A 6,713-nucleotide genomic window follows, 5' to 3' on the forward strand; every position below is an offset into this window, starting at 1 on the left:
TACCCCAGATAGGCACTGCCCTAGATAGGCACTGCCCCAGATAGACATTACCCTAGATAAGCATTACCCCAGATAGGCACTACCCCAGATAAACACTACCCGAGATAGACATTACCCCAGATAGACACTACCCCATATAGAAACTACCCCAAATAGGCACTATCCCAGATAAACATTACTCGAGATAGACACTATCCCAGATAGACACTACCTCAGATATACACTATCCTAGATAGGAACTACCCCAGATAGGAACTATTCCAGATAGGTACTACCTGAGATAGGCAATTCGCCAGATAGGCACTACCTCAAATAGGCTATACCCCAGATAGGCTCTACTCTAGATAGGTTATACCCCACATAGGTACTACCCCAGATAGGCTCTACCTCAGATAGGTTCTACCCCAGGTAGTCTCTACCCCAGATAGGCTCTACCCAGATAGGCTTTACCACAGATAGACTCTATCCCAGATAGGCTCGACCTTAGTTTAGTTAGGCACTGCCCCATATAAACACTACCCCAGATAGGCACTACCTCAGATAGACACCACCCCAGATAGACACCACTCCAGATAGACACCACTCCAGATAGACACTACCCCAGATAATCACTACCCCTGATAGGCACTATCCCAGATAGACACTATCCGAGATAGACACTATCCGAGATAGACACTACCCCAGATAGATACTATCCCAGATAGGAACTACCCCTGATAGACATAACTCTTTCCTAACTGCCTTGGCAGTTAAGCTGTGTACCGTTTCTCCTCCTCCTATATACAAGTAGTTTCCTAACACACACACTTAATGCTAATGAATCTCTGCATCTGCTTTAACATTTACTCCACAGAAATTCATTTGAAGTTAGAAAATATTTATCACTAGTTGTAAGAGTAGGGTTAAAAGGTGGATTTAGCTATACCTACCGAAAATAGCCTACTGAAACTTAATAACAATTGTCATATGAAGAAATCAAATCTTCCTCTTCTGATATGGGCTAAGGACCAGGAAATTTTGTACCAGAAAATCATGTCTAATATTTCCAGAGGTTCAATCTTTTCTAATTTGCATGATGGAACAATTTTTTCACAATAGTAGCTTCTGAAATCATGTCTAAGAGAGAAGAGAAAGTGCTCATCCTGCATATATTCGTGATTGTTTCCATAATCTACTTTTTAAGACAATTGTCATTATGTAGATTGCTGTTGGCTGAAAAATAAAGATGTTTTAGGGAAATTTTCTTCATTTTCAAATATTTTAATTTTTATCTTCCAGGCTAGATCATAAAATTTACTTGTCATCCGATTGGATATTTAATTTCTTCTGAACTGTAGATTCGGAGTTCCTCTTAATAGCACTTGTAGCACTACCCTAGAGTGAAGGGGAAAAGCAGAGAAAGCTTGTGCTTTTCATTTTCAATGATCCTCTGAATCATTCAACCTTTTCTACTTCAATGAGCAACTGGTGGGATGTGTTTTTATAGTGAATTTATTCTTGTAATCACTACTGAAAAGTGCAGGTGATGACAAAGAGCCTTTATTATTTAGTAGATACTAGTGTGATTTTACCTGGTGCCAAAGTCTCAGTTGCAATTCAAAATCATATCGGAAGCATAATTTTTTGTACACGTAATGAAGGTCAGTACCATTATTAGTCTTAACATTTTCAAGTGGGGTGTTCTCGTACTTTGTCCTTTGTCAACTTTTTTTCTCACTTATTGCTCGATCAATTAATTTCTGGCGTGTTCCTTCTTGTGGACCGGGCTTGGCTCTATTCTTTTTTTCCTTCTATTATTGTACTTCAGATTACCCCATTACCAATTTGGCACGGCCAGAATCATCAGTCCCTTGGTTTTCGTTTTGGTAATATCTGTTACATTAGGTAATGTGAAGTAGAAAAGTATTGCATATGATTCAGTTCATCCTTTTCATCTATTTATGTGGGCTGATTTTGTCTCTAAATTTGCAGTGATGTTAGTGAAATTCCTGAAGAAACTTACCCACTTCTAAAGGACTGTGAAATTCTAATCCTGGTGATATACCCTCCCATCCTTTTTATCTTTCCACAGCTGTCCTTTATACTTACATGAAATAACTGTGAGTGCGTGTATGATTTCTCCCTCACTCACAGTGTTTGATTCCACAGGATGCATTAAGACCTTATCGTTCTACTTCCACACATTTTGGACTTCCAAGGGTAATAAATTAACAATCAGCTTTACATTTGCTTAAACTTTTTCTTTTAGGAAGGAGATTTATTCTGATCTTCCATTTCAGGCATTGGAGGAAGTGCGGAAAATTCAACCCACAAGAACACTTTTTACTGGTAAGTTTAGCTTAAGTCCTCCAGTTATCATAATGCTTGCACTACTTTCTTGCCTTAATATGATGGTTCATTAATCATGCATTTATTAAATATAATAATTTAATAATCATAATCATCTAATTTTCAAACCTATAAAATGGCAACGTTGAACTAACTAGCTGTGCTGCTTTAACCGAAAGGTTTCGAAATGTCTTATACGCCATCCCATTCTCCCACCCTTTTATTGCACCACCTACATGCATAATTGGAAATAATTAATCAAACAAACGCACCCAGCTATCTTACTTTACAACTTCTTTTTTCATTTTCTTTTTGGCTGGTGCTTACTTTCCTTCATGCTTATTATTATTATCCTTCACTTTCATTCTTTTAAAGGATGATTTCATCACATTTATGCATAATATATTTCAAGAAATGGGTGAAAAGTATCAACATAGGTGAGTAAAAAAATTGGGTTATATGTTCTCCCGTCTGGTATAAACCAGATTAATTTTCTCAATTATATTACGAATTAATCGCCCTGTTTTTTCTACACAATCCATGAATAATATGTTAAAAAGTGAAAGCATCCTAAAATAAGACTGATTTTATTATTCTCAATCATAAAAAATAGATTCTCATATCCTCTATTTGTAATAATCTAATTCTTTCAAAAAGAAAATAGTAAAACTAGGAAAACAAAATAAAATAAAAATTTATATATCTATTTCCTCTAATTAAGAAGATTTTAAAGATATTTTCTCTAATTACAACAAGTGGTTTCAACCTTGTGAGAGTTTCATATATGCTAAATTCAAACACCAACCTTCTGGTTCAAACAGATTTTCTATATATGTATTCTAGAAACTAAATCAACTAATTCTTTACTTATAATGACCAAAATAATAATTCCCTACAAAATAAAATATTTCATTGTAAGGGGAAAAAATCCTGTTACTTTATGGTATAAGTGTTGCTTGTTGCTAATAGAGACAAGGAAATACGAATGACAAGTGATATGGGAAGAAGGTGGAATAGTTGCAGTAGCATGCAGAATGTGCGTGAACTTGTAAAATCATTTAAATGTATTGTTTAGTAACTTCTCTTTCGAAAAAACAAATAATTAGTGATCTCGTATAAAACCTAGTCCGACTGATATACGAAGTCCATCATAGCTAAGTTGTGCATCAAGACCCTCAAACTCCAATAAGCTTGTAAGGTAGTCGTTCACTTCTTCATGATCCACCAGATCCACCAATAAGGAGACATAAAAAACTATTTCTCTTAAACATTTTACATTGATGATACATTACTAACTGCCTTAGATTTTTTTCTTTACTAAATGCAGTTTCTCGATATTAATATTAAGGAGAGGCGAAATGCTACAAGCCGAGTGACTGGAGCCACTGTGCCATGACGGCATCTCCAGCATTGCCGCCATGGTCTAACAGAGCAGTGGTGGCATTGCCTTGTGCATTTGGCCACTCTTGTGGCACTGCCGCTATGTTAGACCATGGCGGCAATGCTGGAGACGCCGTCATGGCGCAATGGCTCCAGTCTGCCAGCTTGTAGCATCTCGCCTCTCCTTTAGCTTCTATTGCCATCGATCATCACCTCCTCCCCAACCTTCTCATGCAGGTGTCACTAAACCGCAATGCCAGCCTCTTTGATTTTGCAGTTTCTCAATATCTCATTTAATTTTTGTTAGTTGAGATGAATATGTGTATAATACTCAGTGTTTTGTTTTCTTCTTTTGTTTAGAGGTTAAGGATTAAGGTTAACGATACAATTTATGGTTTAGGATTAGGATTGAAGGTTGGCGATTAAGATTAGGGTTAGGGATTGGGGTGAAGGTTAAAGTTAGTGTTTAAGGTTTAAGGGTTTAGTAGGTTAAGGTTATGGTTTAGGGTTAGTGTTATGATTAGAAGTTGGGATTTACAATTTAGAATTAGGATTTATGTTGCTATTTTAAAGTAATTGTTAATAGTGTTGTTTAAGGATTAGTGTTTAAAATTTGAAGTTTAGTGTTAGAGTTTAAAATTTAAGATTAGGGTTATGGTTTAGTGTTAGTGTTTAAGGTTTAGGAGATTTAGGTTTGGAGTTTAGGAGTTTATGGTAAGGGTTTAGAGTTTAAGGACTAATGGTTTAGGTTTAGAATTAAGGTTTATGATTAGGATTGAGGGTTGGTTATTAAGATTAGAGTTAGGGATTGGGGGTGAAGGTTAAAGTTAGTGTTTAAGGTTTAAGGCTAGGACAAGGGTGTTTAGGAGGTTTAGGTTTGGGGTTTAGATTTTAGAATTAAGGTTTAAAATTTAGGATTGAGGTTAAGGTTTAGGGTTATTGTTAGAAGTTGGGATTTAGAATTTAGGGTTAGGATTAGGATTTATGTTGCTATTATAAGGTAATTTTATAATTGTTGAAAGATTAGTGTTTAAAAGTTGGAGTTTAACGTTAGAATTTAAAGTTTAAGATTAAGATTAAGGCTTGGATTAGGGTTTAGGGGGTAAGGTTAATGTTTAAGATTAGGGTTTAGGATTTAAGGATTGTGTTTAAGGCCAAGGTCTTGGTTAGAATTAGGGTTACAATTAGGATTTATAAGATTAGGATTGTGGTTAGAGTTTGGATTAGTGTTAAGGTTATGATGAAAAATTATCATATTATATTCTTTTGGAGGATGGATCTATAAGAATTCACCTATTTTAAGGTTTAGAAAGAGAGAGAGGAGGTTCTAGGAAATATTTAGTAAGGTGTAAAAAGAGTGTAATAAGAGTATATTATTTAATCCATAATCTCTAATCTCTAAATCTAAACTCCTAAAATCCCTCAAAGTTCTCAACTCTTAACCTTCAACTTGCAACCCTCAACCATAACTCCTGAACCTTGACACCAGAACCCATACCCTTCAAGAAGCACCCAACCAAACAATCTCTTTTCTTTTTCTTTTTTTTAGTGGCCTTTAACAGATAGTGTTGATGCCTTACCATTTTTTTATACTCTAATATAGCTAAGATATTGATTTAAATGGCCACATATGACAACAACATGATCTAGCATTTAACAATTAGTAAAATGAATACCATAGTGTTGATGCCTTAACATTTTTTTTGTACTCTAATATAGCTAATGACATTGACTTAAATGGCCACATGTGACAACATGATCTAGCATTTAACAATTAGTAGAATGAATACCATAGAAGACGCAAGCAATAGCCTTCTCTCAGCTTATAGAAAAAGAAAAAAATGCAGACTCAAAATATAATTCTCTATTGTCATGCCATATGCAATCAACCTACAAAGTGTTTATCACTTTGTAGAGTATAAATAGTACTACGAGTGCACATCTACAATGAAGCCTTATGTCAAAGCATGTATCTAGATAATTAATTATAGTGTCAATTGTTTATGTGTGTTTATATGAGTTATTGTATTTCATAAATGTTTAACTTATATATGAAATAATTTAATTGTCTTAGAAAATCCTTTTTGTACATCAGCTTACCTTGTTGTTTTCTTGTGTCTTTGTGTTTTTCTTTTACGATGATCACCTTATTGATGTGAACAGATGAGGGATATGCATTGAATAGGATTGGAAAATTGGCATACAGAAAAATCTTTCAAGTCAACACGCTTAATTAAATCAGTTCCCTTTTTTATTTGATCACTACCTGCTTTAGTCACCATCCCACTTGTATAAGAATACTGTTGTAAAAATCATAACCACCAAGATACCAATTTCCTATTTAAAATTTTCACTGATTTAGACATTTAACGTTCAAACAAAGTCAAAATATTACAATTTTTTACCTCTTCAACAAGTCTGATGTCATTAGAATATGGAAGATAAATCATGTGCATTCTCATACAATGAAAATACTATCTAAGATCATCAGAAACATTGATGTTTAGTCAAAATATTGAGTAAAGGACCCCACATGTGAGCCTTGTACACTGGACCATCTTTAAACTCAAGTGGAGAGTGAAAAACTGAAGACTAATATTCAAGCAATACATGCACAAATTGAAACTGAAATTAAAACTTAGACTGAAGCATCTGTTAAAGAAGCAATAAACACCAAATATTTGATCCCTTTTATAAACAACTAGAGAAGTGTAAGTTAGGAAAATTTTCCATCAAATTGCACCATTAAACTCCATTAATATATTGCTATATTTTTTAAATAGATTTGGCATTAAATAGGAAAGTTCAATGCTTAATGCACACAACCCTATTGATATTTTTCAAAGAAAAAAAATTCCACCATCATCTAATATTACCAACAATAATAGGAACTACGCACTATACTGTGACTTACAAATGAACATGGATAACTTGTGAAAGATCAAAATACCTTGTACCCATGGATGCAATCTAAACACAGGTCTGGTGGCAAAACATCACCCCCC

General features: G+C 34.5%; 1 non-coding gene across 16 annotated transcripts in view; it reads left to right on the forward strand.

The window, feature by feature from the left end:
- LOC106764827 overlaps positions 1–6,707 on the forward strand; it is a 16,861-nt gene extending 10,154 nt beyond the window's left edge. For 3 of the 16 annotated variants that reach the window (XR_002668344.1, XR_002668345.1, XR_002668338.1), the window contains 6 exons: positions 1,338–1,640; positions 1,808–1,884; positions 1,972–2,035; positions 2,149–2,199; positions 2,280–2,328; positions 3,946–5,832. This is a non-coding gene — a transcript (uncharacterized LOC106764827). Of the gene's footprint in view, positions 1–1,337; positions 1,641–1,807; positions 1,885–1,971; positions 2,036–2,133; positions 2,200–2,279; positions 2,329–3,945; positions 5,835–5,871 lie in introns of those variants that run through there. The other 13 variants (XR_002668337.1, XR_002668341.1, XR_002668335.1 and 10 more) reach the window with 10 other exon arrangements.
- The last annotated feature ends 6 nt before the right edge of the window (positions 6,708–6,713 follow it).

The sequence above is a fragment of the Vigna radiata genome, chromosome 6, assembly GCF_000741045.1.
Source record: "Vigna radiata var. radiata cultivar VC1973A chromosome 6, Vradiata_ver6, whole genome shotgun sequence".
Lineage (NCBI taxonomy): Eukaryota > Viridiplantae > Streptophyta > Magnoliopsida > Fabales > Fabaceae > Vigna > Vigna radiata.